Source organism: Rhopalosiphum padi, chromosome 1 (assembly GCF_020882245.1).
Source record: "Rhopalosiphum padi isolate XX-2018 chromosome 1, ASM2088224v1, whole genome shotgun sequence".
NCBI lineage: Eukaryota > Metazoa > Arthropoda > Insecta > Hemiptera > Aphididae > Rhopalosiphum > Rhopalosiphum padi.
In genome coordinates, this window is record NC_083597.1 from 54,679,102 (window position 1) to 54,696,314 (window position 17,213).

At 31.2% G+C, this 17,213-nt stretch overlaps 1 non-coding gene across 1 annotated transcript; it reads right to left on the reverse strand.

The window, feature by feature from the left end:
- Window positions 1–15,823: 15,823 nt before the first annotated feature.
- LOC132918747 (5S ribosomal RNA) lies at window positions 15,824–15,942 on the reverse strand. Its single transcript, XR_009660545.1, has one exon. It is a non-coding gene; the product is annotated as a 5S ribosomal RNA (ribosomal RNA).
- Window positions 15,943–17,213: the final 1,271 nt, after the last annotated feature.

The following is a 17,213-nucleotide window of genomic DNA, read 5'->3' on the forward strand; positions in this document are numbered from 1 at the left end:
CGAATGATCTGGAGGTTTTAAACATTGAACATTGTAATGATATTAGTATCGACATACAAGATTCCCGAACAACATTCAATATGAATCCCTTTGAAGGGGAGTTCATATATCTCCAACAAGGTTTGGATTTGAATGAAACCCAATTGAACAAGGATAACTATTATCCCGGTACAAGTGAATATTTATTATACCTTGTGGAAAACATCAAATAGTTTAACACATTCTTACTAAAATGATATCTAATAAAAAATATTGTAAATATTATAGACGAAATGCAAACGAATGATCCGGAGGTTTTAAACATTGAACATTGTAATGATATTAGTATCGACATACAAGATTCCCGAACAACATTCAATATGAATCCCTCTGAAGGGGAGTTCATATATCTCCAACAAGGTTTGGATTTGAATGAAACCCAATTGAACAAGGATAACTATTATCCCGGTACAAGTGAATATTTATTATTTTTCTGTGGAAAATATCAAATAGTTTAACATATTCATACTATAAGAAATACAATGAAAACATTTCAAATGATATAGACGAAATTGCAACGAATCAAGATGTTTCCATTATAGGAAATTTTAACGATAACATCAACTATATAGATGTCAAACCAACATGCAAACCAAAACTTCTAAGAAGATTATTGAAAAATTTTAGGCGACGATCGAAGCAGAATGACTATACTTTGATCAATGGAAACTTAAAGGCTGATACGAGTAATTATTGATTTTAACTATTATTTTTTTTTTTCAAATTGTCATTCATTTTTATTTCGTAATCACATCCTACAAATAGTTGCACATATTCATACTAATAGAATATAAAATAAAAATGTTTTTTAATTATATAGACGAAATGCCAACGAATAAACCTTACTTGCATCATTCTGACTATTCTAGTCTCATCATGAAATATTGCAATGAAAATATTAAGAGCACCAATGTCAAACCAAAATTCAAACCAAAACTTCTAACAAAATTATTTAAATGTTTTAGGCGAGGACCAAAATTTAATGATAATATTTCGAGCAACAGCTTAACAACCTTAATATCTGAAACGAGTAATTATTATTTAAAACGAGTATTTTTTATAAAAGGGTTTCATATATTTCTACTTTTTAATCACACAAATGAAATTGTAAATTTTTTAGACGAAATGCCAATGGATATACCCATTTTGGATCAGGATTTCTCCAGTATAGAACATTTAAATGAAAATACCATCAATAGTTCCGATGTCAAACATAAATCCAAACTTAATCCTATATCTAGATTATTTAGATGTCTAAGCCAATGATCCAAATTTAATGATAATAATTCTATCAACCATAACTTCAAGTCCAATACGAGTAGATTTAGTAGAGTATGGTTTAATAATTTAAATTGAAAATTGATGAATTTTGTTCTTTCAACTCATTCTCGTCAAATCTTTAATTTTGTAAACGTTTTTCTATATGCCTGTCTTTCGATTCTTATCCGCTAATCATGGTTTATTTATTTTATTGTCTTTTTTCTTTTTTCAAAATTTTCTAACTGTCTTACTTATTCATATCTTCTATGCAAGTTTGTTGGAACAAGTCCCATAAATTTTAATTGGCCCTACTGCGGTTCGAAGTCAGCCGTTATGCTATCGCGCTTTTTTGCACGTAGGCTCATTCGTTGTCTTTCCCCCCCCCCCCATTGGCTGAACAACTCGTTTTTTCTGTCTCACACGTTCTTCGCCTGTTCGTTCGTGGATCACACAGCTTTATGTTCTTTATTGACACAAAGGCGAGTTTTGTATAATATTTTAATTTTGTGTTTTATCACATGTTCAGCCCGGATCAACTTTATCTCTGATTACGAGCACACCTGACAAAAGCAGCCCGTGCCCTATGCCCCACGACGTGTGACGCTATCGCCATCAACAGCAAACTGCCTTTTTTTCGGACGCCGCAATTCGCTTCTTTTTTGTTTGTCGTGCGTGACAACGGATATCGTGTGACGTGACCGTCGCCATATTGCACCAAGCCGATTTCGCGTGCCATCCACCTGATGGTATGCGGACATTTAGTCCCCGGACAATCAGTCCCCGGCGTAAAAGTAAAATGGTAAATACAAAGTATTTTTTTACCAATCAATAAACGTTATTAAAGATATTTTTTCAATAATATAATACTTTTAAAATATAATAGGTAATAGTTATTTGTTTAAAAAATAAATAAAAATGAACATAATAATAAATAATATCGTCGAAACCTGTAAGCGACAAAGAAAAAAACATTATTTCTATTTGCAATAGTTTTGATAATAACTTTTCAAATGACGATCTTTTAAATTATTTGTATAGGCTTTCGAGATTTACATAAATTTTAATTAAATTTTGAATTTTACTTTTTACTTTTACGCCGGGGACTAATTGTTTTGCTTCCGTGCAATCACTTTGCCACAAATCTTCCGAACTTCTATGAGAACATTTCATAGCCCCTACCAAAAAAAAAAAAAGTAAAATAAGATAACTATAGAATAATATAGTAATTTTTATGTATATTTTTATATTTCAGTATTACATATTATTTATATCTCATTTTTTTTTCGAATGGTATGTATTATACAACGACGAATCGTAAGATTATTGAAAATATAAATTATTATTTTTATCTTTCACATATCGGTACACTACTATGCGATTGCCGCAACGATTAGTTGGGAAAAATAGTTGATAAAAATAAATCTAATAATAATATATTATATGGCCAAAATGGTACTCACCCGTCATGTATAAAATTCCAATCAATGCTTTTATTTCTTTGTAGTTGGTATCCGATGCATCACGTTTGCGACTATAACTTGCACGTGCCTTTGATATATATACCTATATTAGTGCAATTTACTATTGTATCCAACATGGGCTTGGTAAAAAACACTTGCCAACATTCAAGAACATTTTTTTTGTTTCTAATAATTGATGAAACACCCGATTTTTCGGTAAAATAATTTTTTTTAGACGTGCGAACTCTCTAGTTTGGGGCACGTTTATTCCACCTAGTTCCGTCTTTCCCGACGTAGTGTGGCAATATTCTCATGCTAAGTGGTAACTCATCATCTGATTCATGGTAATTATCATCATTTGGAATCGCATTATCTACAAAATTATATTCTGTCTGTTCTAAGTTTTCTTCATCAGAAATATCGGATTGTTCAGTATCCGTGTTATGATCTTTTTGTAAAATGTCAACATTATCCTCTTCTTCGTCACTTGAGTTTTCTCCTCAAATATCGTCATTATCATCGAAATCGTCAATGAACGCTTCAATTCGTCGACGTTCTAATTCATCCATTTCCAAGTATAATATAAAAGTACGGGGAAAAAAATACGTATTTCGTCGCGCAGGGTAAAAATTTGCCAAACTCGTACACTTACATTTCTAACGCTGGTATTGAACGTACTGACAGATAAAACATTGAACAAACTTAATCTAATCTAATAATGACATATAAATAGAAGCTAGATAAAATCTCAACACTCTTATACCAACCTAAATAATATTAAAACATCGATTAAAATTAGTGAGGTAAAAAATTACCCCGCGTGACTTACTGAAGAAGAAGAATAATAAGATTTTTTCATTGATTTATTTTAGAGCAAGTACCAGCTTTAAACGTCTAGTCAGACGTGCTTGTTCAAAAAAGTTTGTCTCGCTAACTTTTGTTTTATAATTTCTTCATCACATATCGTATAGCTTGGTAAATGTTTTGTCCCTTCTGTCATGTTTCATTCGGATCCCGCTATCTTTATCATTCTTAGAGAGATGGAAAGGATATTTCGATGATCTACTAAACTGAAATGAGCAAAAACAGATGTTTACCTTTAATCACAACAAGAATAACACTGAATGTTCGGAACCGACACTAGAAGAAATGGAAACACAAATAAATAAATAAAAAAAAGAATAATTGAAAGAAGGAGAAAATATTTGGTCAAAAATACATTGGATTTAATCAATAATCAGAAAGATATGAGTTGAGGAGAGATTACCTAAAAGCAAGGAAAACTGCGTTAATACCGCGCATTGGCCCAAGTGGTGTGACAAGCTTGTGCCACTCGAAGTGCTAGGATCAAAGGGCGTGGGTACGGGCAACGACGGATCGCGTCGAGGTCACCAATTTGGTGGGGCGCACAAAAAGATTTGACCGGTTGGCGTACGCCAGGAAATAGGTCTGGTGTTCGTGGATAGTATATATGGTTGATGTCTTCCAGTCTGGAAGTTCCAGTGGTCCAGAGATCCAAAGTCGTTACTACCCAAGCTAGTTAAGGCAAATAACCAGATGGCGTTCTGCGCCCGTACGCAGTATTATGTGGCCCACCACAACTCTGTTCTGACGAATTGATGACTAACTATGCGAAAAAGTTATCAACTATACATGGATTAGGCCTACTGGGGAAACCATGAAAAAAAAAACGCGCCATGCTTCTACCTCATTGGTGGTGTGGAAATGAATGCATTCTTATTATTCATAAATACTCATAATTGTATATGGTAAAATTTAAAATTCATAAATCGAAAAAAATCTTAATTGTGTTTAAAAAAAAATATATAACAATTAGATAACTTTTCCCCCTATAATTTTTGTTTGAGACATTTTACAATACCAGTATAAAGCGAGATACAATTTACACTAATTATTTTTTATTAAAATTCACTAAAAAGTCATCATATAATATATTTACAAAAATTATTATTTTTTAAATTTCTACACATGCTTTTTACAAACTCATACCTATTAATTTCGCCAGATCTATATAAAAGTATATGTTTTTCATTATATTCTTGTCTTTCCTTCGTTTTTTTTATCTTTTGTTTTTTTGAGAATTTCAACGATATTAATTTTGATATAAGCTTCTGTCTGGATGCCATTGCGTATAATATTTAACCAACTTACGATTGACGGAGAGTTAGAATAAAAGTTTTTATTGAAATACGAGTGAAATGATTCACACGCATTTGTTGTGAGCTATATACTCGTCGAATTGCATGCCCATGATGTTGGACTAAAAACACTGTCCTCAGAAATATAGTTTTCTACTAAATATTCGCAATACTTAACTAATAAAACAAATAATAAAATTGAAAATGACTAAAATGGCTTTGGTCGAAACAGATATCTGGGCGAAAAGGGAAAGGTTCATTTTAGGCGAAATGGGCTGCGCCCATAACAATAAAAAAACATATTTGTATAACATTCTTTAAAATATTTGTCAATTGTCTAATGTATCAGTCATAAAATTAATAGTTAGTCTTCTTATGAAAAAAGTGCACGCAACATATTATTTAACATGTTGTTTTAATTTTAAATTTTTTATAACAATATGATAATCATACAGTGATAAATATTAAATATATTTGTTGTATAAAATATACAATATTATGTAACTTTAATTTTAATTTTAATATAAAGTTACAGGAAGATGTGTAACTAGTTAAAAATTACAAAAGTAACCGAGTTACATATAAGATATAAGTGGATATAACTATGATACGCCCAACCCTGACTATAACACAATATAATATATTATATATTTATATATATATTACTATTAAATAGTTAAATTATACATAATTTCAATGTAAAATTTATATATCAACTGGCAAGATCAATATGAAAGCAAAAATTCAATAAATATACTTATATTAAGTTTAAACCACAATTTACTGTTAATTAAACTATTTATTTTTTTTTTTAATTTCATAAAATGACCTTGCATCAATCTAATTGTTTCAATATAATATATTCTATAATTTATAATTATTACAAATGTAAATACAAATCTTTACCTTATTGTTTTTAATTACTCTTATACTATATTTTTCATTGATGTTTTTAAATATTTTTATAACAATTATATAAGCTTTATTATTGTTCGTTTAAAATTGTAAATATGAAAATATAATGAATTTTGTTAAAAAATGTAAATATTTTTTTTTACGATTGCATTATTTTATAAATATATAACTTAAGGAATAACAACTATAAGAACATCTTCAATAAATAATTTTCATTAGTGTTCTTGATCATCATATTATATTTAAGCAAATTAAAAAAGTCCTATTTTATATGTTTTATGTAAATTGTGGCACGGGTATATTTTATGTATACGTAAATAATTGCGGCCTAGGTATAATTTTATATGTATGCCTACCTAAATATTTTTTATTCATACGTAACAGTGAATACATGATCCGTATAATTTCAATACATATTTTAAATATTAATACATATATTGAGTTTCATTAGGTAGGTACCTATTTTTTCAACAATATAAGAATATAATTATTTAAATTTAAAACCTGTAGAATTGTACTCGAATAAATGCCATAAATTAAAACATATTGATGATTATTAATTTCATTATTATTATTAATTATTAAATTATTAATTTAATCTTGAGCAAAAATTTAACAAACACGTGGTAGCTCGCATGATTACTATTGTTTAATCCTGCATATTATTTACAAAAATACATTATAAGTTATAAAATTTATATTTTGATTTTTATTAGTTGAGTGTTGGATAACTATTACACTCTAGAAGCCTAATTAATTTACATAATACAAATCTTACCACAGAAAAATATTACATATTATTTAATGTATTTATCTGGACTTAATCTCCATATTATAATACTATGAGTGAAATACAATACTTGAAATGACCAAATCATAATAATAAAAAGTCTATTTTTTGGTAGATATGTAAAAACAAATAAATATTATGGATAAATCCATTTAAAAAAAATGCTTTAATGGGTACCGGTATTATCCATACAAATTGGGTACTTTTTTATTATCGTAGCAACATCTTAAGGAAGGCCACAACGATTTACTTAGAACCCGTCCACCAATCACTATTCAACATTACCATTTCACAGGTAAGTAATGTATGTCATCTCATCAGCAGTTTATCAATTGCATCTAAAAATAATACTAACTACTAAAGTACTATAATAACTAATAAGTATTAAATATATTAAATAGGTATATAGTCAGTGCAAGGGTTACGGTGAAATGTGCCTACATATTATTTTGAAATAATATGTATGATTGTGTTTATTTATACACACTACGTGTGAATTTAATAATGATATTATGAACCACATTGTCACCACAGCCACATTCAGGCGATATATACAATATATATTATATGGATTTCGTTCGGTATACCGTAATCCACCGCAACTATAGACGTCGTCACTGCAGCACTCAAAGACGTGGTGCTGACCATTGGTTGTGAGTTTCCGTAATCCCACATCACACGATATTTGATTAATTTTTATTTTTTTTCCTTTTACAATATCTCGGTGAGACGTCTCCCCGACACCGACATCGTATTTTTGTACGATCGCCAAACACCTTTTGCGATTTGGATCGTCCCCGATTGCATTCGGCCGTTCGTCAGCCTCCGACCGCGATGCGACGCATAAACGTCGTGTACACCGGGCCGTTTTTATATTGACGTACTTGGTGTTAAACGCCGAGTACGGTTTTAATATTTTCATCATTGTTGTCCGGCTTCTTCGCCGATTGTTTCATCGCTGCGCACCAACTTCTCCACCGTCTGTCGTTACCTTTTTACGTGCCACGCAGTCTTGCTCTATGACTATACCGTTAAATATTGATGACGTTTCGTGTCCATCAAGCAGTCGATCGCATTGTTCCGTAACGATTAATTGTCGACCTCTCGTAAAGTCGTAAATTTGTAACGATTGCCATAACTACTATTGGTGTCGTTACGGCAGCATCGTTGTCCACTCCGCGGTATACCGCTGGCCACCGTGTCACCGCCGCCGCCGGGCCGCGTTGATTGTAGATGGCGGGTGTCGTTCGGCTGGCCGCCATGCAGAGGGCGTCTGAAGCGTCTATAACCCGTGAACTCGTCACACGACGGGGTGTCGGAGAACGTGCGTTGATGATTTATCGTCAAACTGTCCGCAGTGCCACTTCTGTTTACCGCCGATCCTGCATAATCGTTGCAGTCGTCCTACGCGACGGCTTCGCCTGCAAAGAACCACAACTTTACGTACGTCGTCGGTTCGTATCGTCGACAGCGACATTGTGTCTTTGTATAATTCCACGCCGTTTACGTTATCGCAAAATACCATATCATTTACACTTCAAGCGTCGGCCGGACCTACATCAGTCGTCAAACATACTAATGCTAACTAATTACCGATTACTGGCGTACCTGTACTAATATAATGACGCGACAAGTCCGTCACGAAAAAACGTCGAGATACCTGTGTAGTAATCCGACTTTTTTCCTTGTTGTTATTACCTTGAGCTGATTACAATATTGTTTTCGTGTTTTCGTATTTATTAGATTTATTACCTATAATTACTATATTATTAAATGATCATATTATATAGATTTTGAATATTAATTTATGCATTTAGATAGTTGGTGTTGGTAAACACTAAATAGAAATACTTATAGATGCGAATTTCCTGTTTACCATGACACGTACCTATATTTTTAGGGACTACGCCCATTTATAGTTTTGTATAAAAAGGGTTATTATAGACATAGTTTGTTTACAATTACTTTTTTTGAAAAAAACTAAGTGAAGGATTTATTTTTGGACTCTGATACTTTACACGCATCGTAGGACGGGTTGCCGAAACCGTTTTCGCGCAAAAAAACACCATGTAATCGAGATTTTTATTTTATATTACGGCTGGCAACGGTCTATGGTTGTTTTTGACGTTTTTCACCAAAAAAACTAAATATACGTATTTTTAAGACGGAACCGTACTGCCGATGCCTCTAAAAACGTTTTAGCGTGCATAAGGGACCACCAGATTTTCATTCTATATCAAAAAAAATCTGGAAAATCCAAATATTAAGCACCTAAGTACGCTAAAACCAACTTTTTTGAAAAAAAACTTGTATCCAATTTTTATATTTTTAAATCATTATTTTACATAGGAATTGATAAATTTCGATAAATAAGGTAATATCTATTAGTATATAATAACTTTACTTTTCATACTGTCTTAGACTTGTATAGGCTTTTAAGTAGATAGGGAAGATTATGATTCAAAAATTAGTCCAAACTGGGACTTATTATTTGAACCTGTCAACCCGCATTCCCCGCGAGAACACCACTAAAGGAAATGTTTATCGAGATCGAATGCCTATCAACAACTGCAGCTTACATGGGAGTGACCGTAACAATCAATAATCATACGTTTATAAACACGCTGTTATGCAAATACGATGATATTCGTGTAACGGCACACTGTTTTCACGCCTATTCGAATGGGTTTCGACAGCATACAAGCGGTATCAATGTGGACTAATATCGGATTAATTCCGTAACTGATTTTATATAGTCTACTGTTGACACGAGACGGCATACTCATCTCTCTCATCATGCATCGTGAACACCACAGTTTATAACGACCGCATCCGCCCGCGCTCGGTAGCATAAAAACGAATTATTAAAGGCCGTGGGTCGCAACCACTAAATACAAAACCGTAACCCAGACGAGTCACAAACATATTAATATATCGACCACTGATCGACCAATAATACTATATATACATATAATTTTACGTCACGGTTGTAACGAAACACATTCATACTAATAATAATATTATGCACGACGGACGTAGATATCTAATACTGCACGATTACATGCAAGGTGACCTGTCCGCGTTTGCACTGTGCAGAGGACGCGTGATTAAGGCGTGAGGCTTCGTCCGGAAAAAGTGCATAATTCAATGGCCGTATTGACAATGAAACTGATGTGTTACCGATAAAATAAACTCGGCCGACGCATAAACAATCGGTATATTGGTGATGGAAAAGCAATGCGAACACCAAAACGAATGGTGCGTCGTCGGACGGCTATGATTTTTACGCACCAAAACGATGCGTGGTTTTGACTTTTGAGTGTACCAATATGCACTCATCACTCAATCAACACTAACTGATTTATATACTAATATAGTAATATATACCATGTACTAATATACTTTATAGTTTATATTATATATTACAACAATTGTAACATATAGCTGTTACATTTTACACAAGTACCTATGTATATTAATTTATTAATTTAATATTTTAATTTCTAATATTATATATTATAAAATAGTATGATTTATTATAACTTATAACTCACCGGTCCATAAGGGTTTGTAGTAACTTTAACTGCACAAGTTACTTTCGAACAATTCTTAAAATTGTATTACAATGGTCATAACTCATAACATTCATAACCATATTTAACAATTTAAAATTTAGTTTATATAGATGTTTAGTAGTTGTTTAGTTTTGGTTCATAATAGTGTATTTGAGAGTGTAAATGTTCTGCTCTACTGTCACCAAACGTCCAAACCCATGTCTCATACTGATTGCGATCACGATTCACACGATTCTCAAGTTTTGAGTAATTTAATTTAATCTCATATTGTAAAATTTATCTTCCGGTTTATTCATGCTGTACAAAGTGTCCGCGATCGATTTTTACCAATTTATTTTAACCGTACAAAGTGACCGCGGTATGCAACTCAAACAAAGTGTCCGTTTACCATATTATTATATCCACCTTTTAGTGGCTGCTGTCTGCAATAATGCAAGTTGCATTAAGTTGTAATTTCTTAAAATATGGATTACACGTGACACGATAGTTATTTCTTCAATACTTATAAAACTTTTAAACGATTTAAACTTACAAACAAATCATTATTATTCAAAAGACTTTCGACTAGAAATATCCATTCAGCTAGCGTTAAATCAGCTGCGGATAGCATGTTGAAACACTTTGATTAGACATTATATATATATATATATATATATATCATAATTATTGTGTTGCTTTATGTATACATTTATTCAAATTATCTGTACTCTGTACAATATGCTGGACAAGCTAAGTAATTTTATACACACAATGTATTATTATTATAATACAGTTAATTCTTGTTATTATATCGAACGTCAATATTTTTTGTTATCTCTGCAAACTACGTTGAAATTCCCTTGAAACTATTTCATTAAACTTAAAAACAATAGCGTTTTGATTCTCAACAACTTGAAATAAAATGTATTATTTTTCGTTATTCTTGAATACACAAATAACATTTTTATTAAAGTAAGGATAAAAAATTAAACAGTAAATATAGTGACTGTGATTTTACGCGTTGGTAGTTAATATTTTTATTCATTCGTATACGGTGACCCGTCATTTGGTCCGGTATATAATAGCCGGTGACAATAATTGATCCGCAACATTTAATCCAGTTCAAAAAGAACCTGTACCAAAAATATCTTGCTAAAAAACGTCCGGTAACAAATAAATATAAAATACAAATACAAATATATAGAAATTATAATTATAATTTTAGAAAAATAATCTATAATATTGTAGAATATTATAGAATGTAATTAGTAGATAGTCCACCTTAAATAAAGATTACCTTATACATATACACAAAGCGGTCGGAAAAGCCACGGATAAACGAATCTAATTAGCTCTCAACGATTTATCAGATATAAATTATTATGACGGAGATAGCGTAACATCCGTTTTTTCGATTTTAGTACAGTTGTACACCTAACCGTATGCGAACGTGTATAAGTAACGCTATTACGTTAACATTAAATTTAAATAATTCCACTTATATTCATAAAAAGCCAAAAAGGCATAAATATGCATATAAATAAAGGTTTTTTTTTTTTTATAGTATTCATGATGGGTACGAAACAAAAGTAATATTGGATTGTACAGAGTATAAAAAGTTGTCATGTAAAAGTTAATGTCATACAACAAAGAAATATATGAAACGGGGATGTACTTAAATCTGTATACCAAATTAATAGAAGCAGGAACAGAGTCTCCAAGAAGCAAAACTAGAAAAAATTATTCTGGGTGAAAATAACCCTAAAAAAAAAAAGAAAATATAAAAACATAGACCAACGTCTTAAAAATACAGTAGAAAACTATGAAACTACAGATATCAATACATATTTGAAGGGTATCGCTCATAATTTTAATTTCTAAACATTTTTATTCTATATTACTTTTATAGTTCCACTATATTATTTTATATTATTATGCCTTAAAGGCTTAAACAATAATTCTTAATTTATATATTAACTGATTATTATTTTTTTTATTTGACGTTTTTATAAATTATGAAAATAAATTAATAATTTCTAAATATTTATATTATATTTATTTGTTACCGGACGTTTTTTAGCAGGATAATTTTGGTACAGATTCTTTTTGAACCGGATCAAATATTGCGGATCAATTGTCACCGGATATAATTTACCGAACCAAATAACAATCCGTATAAAAATATATCCGTTCGCCGAAAATTCTGAAATGCCTTTTATCAAATTTTTTGATCAAAATTATTAATTCATATAATATGTACGATATGTTATATACTCTAACAGGTGTTTATATAGGAACTTTATATTATTCGAAGTTCGAATTTATACAAATTTTGATTTCACTTGCTACATGCACATCATCCGCGAACCGACATAATCGCATTGATAGGTGCTACAGTATAATATAACGTACGGATCGGTAGTGGCGTGTAAGACGCGTTCCGTTCAAATCAGACGAGGAAAAATAATTGGTTATTAAAATCAAATGTGTTATAATAATTATATTATTAATATTAACGGAATAACGACGTTTGCCCGCGGTAGCTGAGTGATATGCCTATGATGATAGTATATTAATAGTTAATTTACATTGTAATACGTCGACTGCAACAGCTTGGTACAGCAGGCTACTGACGTTTCGTAATTATAACGGCCGAAAGCGGCGTACAGGAGCAGAACAGAACAAATCGTTTTCGAAATATTATTATATCTCACTACAATCAGTGTAATCTATTATAATATAGGTAAGTACCTAAGCGTAGGTGATTCTTTAGTCTATACGGGCGTAACACGTTTCCACCAAAAGTGAACCTTTCCCTTTTCCACCAAAAGCGTATTTTTCCCTTTTCCACCAAATGAGATCCACCTAACTTAACAACGTTTTCACCAAAACAATTGTTATACTACTCTTATATTAAAACCTTTAATACAGTAATAAGTTTATTTAATATACTAATACTGGGTTTAAAAAAATGATATAATATGGTATATATACTTTAGCTGTTATGTATGTGTGTACTCATATATTATGTAATTTGATGATATATTTTGTTTTTAATTGTAGAATATACGTTTTGTGAGTTTTTCGGATTGATGTAAAATGTATAAATACACATATTAACAATGTACCTAATACCTATATTTTTGTACGTTTATGGTATTTTTGTATGTTAAACCGTTGCCGTGTTTGTTACCTTTTATATGCTGATTAACCAAGATTATATATAATGGGACAATATTTGATAAACAAGTGAAAAAGTTGCACAATTTAAATTGTGCATTACAACTGTGTTTTAAAATAAAATGTGTTATAGTTTTTAATATAAGCGTACCTAGTATACAATTGTTTTAGTAAAAATGTGGTATATTATCTTATTTGGCGGAAACGGATATTGATGGAAAAAGGAAAGACACACTTTTGGTAGAAACGGGTATCGCCTGTCTATACAATAATTGTTAAAATAATAGATTTATGTAGCGTCATAAATATATACTAAATGCCTAGGAGGTACTTACCTATATATTTACTTATACCTTAGCATATTACGCTTATAATATACCAAATTAAAGAAATATAACATTTAAACATTTAAATGTACATTTGACCAATGGTTTTCGTGCTGTATAATGTCATGTAACGTTTATAAGGTATACACAAGTCTATAAGCGATCACTGTTTTTTTTTAACAGCAACAGTTCGCTAACCAAAATATGTTGTCGATTTTAAAATTTTTTAATAAAATTATTTTATTTTTATATTTCATTTTCATATTATGTTATTACTTAATACTTATCTATAGTAATTATTGCTAATCAAGAATCTATACTTATCTACATATTATTATGATTTTTCTTGGGTTGAGGACTTCTAGTTATTTTCTCTAGTTTTAGTTTTTCTAAAAAGGTCGCAGAACTAACAGAACAATGTGAGTGATGCATTTATTTTATATAACACTGAATTAGGAAGTTATATTTAAAAAAAAACGTTTGTATATGTTATTTTATCATTATTGCATATACAAATTAGACAAATTAAGAGCATAATATTATAGAGTACACATCATAATTTAGAACGTTTTGGTATTTGATATAATTGTACAACATAATATAACGAGCTGTTTAAGTATAATTTGTTGGTGTAATGAACATTTTTACTGTTTGTATTAATGACCCACAAAAGTACTTATAATAAGTGATCTATAGCTAAATGTTGCTCTAAATTTAACAATGTGAGATTTCCGATCTTGTTTTTAATTCATTATTTAGAAGAATTGTTTTTTAATATTTATTTAAATTTACATCTGATATAAAAACATTAAAAACTATAATCATGTATTGCTGGCTGCTAATATTTTTAATTATAATAATATGTTTAATGTTGAAATACCTACATAATAATAATATTATTTATTTAAGTCGCACAGTTTATTGTTACAGTGTTATTATATTACAAAGAATACCTACGTCGAATAACTTATTATTCAGTTCTGAGTGTATATTGTTATAACGTAAATTTTTCGTAAAATATATTAACGTATATTATTATCATAAACTATCTAATAAATAATAAAGCAAAATAATATTACCGATCGCCGTGACTGCTGCGGCCGGCCCAGAGATGCTGTCGAATTCAGCCAAATCACTTGATTCACTTGCAAATGATGAGCCCCAAAAAGTAGACAGTGATGTCGTCGATTCGATATCAAAACAAAATGGATCGGTTCCCAATATTGGACTGATATCGGGTGCAGGTGATGCGTTGGAGATCCAATCATCGTCATCGGTACCAACGCTAGTATCTACGGACTCGGCCAAACCGGACGCCGAAAAGGGTGACTTCACTCGTTTACCGAAGAAACCCTGGAGTTCGATGCCGAACCTTCACATAACGTTTGGTGAAACCGAAGCAACCGACATTGAGTGCATTTCTATGAAAGTTTTAGACTCGACCAAACCGGACGCCGCGAAGGATGACTTCACTCGTCTACAGAAAAAACCCTGGAGTTCGATGCCGAACATTCACATAACGTTTGGTGAAACCGAAGCAACCGACATTGAGTGCATGTGCATTTCTATGAAAGTTTTAGACTCGACCAAACCGGACGCCGCGAAGGATGACTTCACTCGTCTACAGAAAAAACCCTGGAGTTCGATGCCGAACATTCACATAACGTTTGGTGAAACCGAAGCAACCGAAGTTGAGAAGAGCATTTCTATGAAAGTTTTAGCCGAGATTGAAAATGAAACGAAACCGGCCTATGATGAGCACGTTTATTCAGATCCAATAACCAACACCAGTCATGGAACCACCACTGAACGTAGACGCCGTTCGTGGTGGAAACGTACTAAAAAATTCGTACGTCAAATGTTTTGTTGTGGTGCGTAATATACTAATATAGCCTATAGTTTAAAATATAATACAGTGTGATTATTTTAACTTGTACGCAGTTATAAGTTAAGTATATTATATATTATATATTTGAACCTAGAAAAGTTCCTTATAGCTTTTAGGGTTAGGTTAGGTAAAAATATTTATATATTATATAATTTAATAATTAAAAAAAAACTTGACAAAGATAAAAATATCTTAATATTTTTTAAGTTAAAATTGGAAATAAATATTGAATTTATTAAAAAAAACAAAAAATGCCAACGGCACGTAGTGTTCCCAAGCGGTCACCCATCCAAGTACTAACTACGCCCGACGTTGCTTAACTTCAGTGATCGGACGAGAACTGGTGTATTCAACGTGGTATGGTCGTTGGCGATGTGCTGGTAGAAAATAATAGTAATTAAATACCGTAATAAAATGTTTAATTTTTTTGGTGGTGGTATAAGATGAAAACTGAATTCAGTTAATTTTCAATATTTTTTAAAAAAAATACTAAAAAGCAAACACAACACTAAACATAAATGTATAAATTTAGTTTTGATTTTACAGTAAAACATACTTACTTACTTATTTACTTATTATATACTAATTTAATACTATCGGTATTACCAGTATTGGTAAAATATTTGCCATTTGGTCAAAGTACCTACGACCTACCTACCTATTAGTTAATAGTTATATGTGTCATGTTGCATACTTAATGAATACGAATTTCAATTGGATTAGAACTTATAGTGGTTGAATATTCCGTAATCCGTGTCAGGAAATTACCTGTCTATAATATTATGCAACCGCGTTAATATAAACGCCATGCGTTTGGACGAATAATTAAAAATTGCAATGTGTTTGGACAATTTAGCATAATGCGTTTGGGCGAGTGATTTTAAAACATTGTAATGACGTGTTTGGGCGACCTTTTTTTCTTTTGACGGCAGTTTTAATAACACACCGATCAGCTGAATTATGATGAGTAGTATTATGATAGTATTTTATATTTTTATCGATGGTAGAATTCAATAAAACACTTAGGACATTTACTGTTAGTACATCGAGAACGAAAAGACCCGTTTTTTAAAGCGGTTAGATTCACGAAAAATATTATTTTCAATTAATATGCATCGCTTGTTTGATTTTGTATTTAAAATATATTCAATTTTATGATCCATATTTGATATAAACTCGATAATACGATAATATAAGTTCAGTTTGTCTCGCCCAAACACATTATTATTAATCGACGTTAATTATAAATCAATTGTCATAATACAATCATTTGACATTTCCCACAAAAACTATAAATGTATAATATAGGTACTAATTAGATAGCGTATTGCTATCATTTGCAGTGTATCATTTGAACGTGTACGAAGATGCAGTCTATTAGTTTATTTTATTTTATTAAAATACGTTTGGAAACCTGGGATTTAGAATGTTCGTAGAGCAGGGCCGTACCTATACAGCTTAGACTATTTAGGCTAAAGCCTAGGGCGGCAAATTTTAACGATCGAAACGAAATAGCTTCTTTTTTTTCTTAGGTGATAAATTTATTTCAGCCTATGGGCGGCAAAAACATTAATCCGGCCCTGTGCAACACATAGCACACTACATGCCCCCGGAATCTAAATAATATGTGTGTGTGGATTAT